The sequence below is a fragment of the Rhincodon typus genome, chromosome 2 (genome assembly GCF_021869965.1).
Source record: "Rhincodon typus isolate 14 chromosome 2, sRhiTyp1.1, whole genome shotgun sequence".
In the NCBI taxonomy this organism is placed as follows: Eukaryota; Metazoa; Chordata; class Chondrichthyes; order Orectolobiformes; family Rhincodontidae; genus Rhincodon; species Rhincodon typus.
This window is the reverse complement of record NC_063333.1, coordinates 144,690,315-144,690,534: the sequence shown is the minus strand read 5'-3', so window position 1 is coordinate 144,690,534 and position 220 is coordinate 144,690,315.

The window sequence follows — 220 nt, the reverse complement described above, 5'->3', positions numbered from 1 at the left end:
ATCTCAGATTATCTGATCATTAACACACTGTAAACTGGGAAAGTTTGGTACGTGCAAATTAGTTGGAGTGTTTCCTATAATACAAAGGTGATTGCTCTGTAAAACTTTCAGACTTTGCTGGATATCAGAGCGGGTCAGGCAGCTGTGATCTCCAGCATTTGTTGTTTTCAGTACAGATTCCAGCATCTGCAGCAATTTGCTCCTACACTTTCAGACTTTG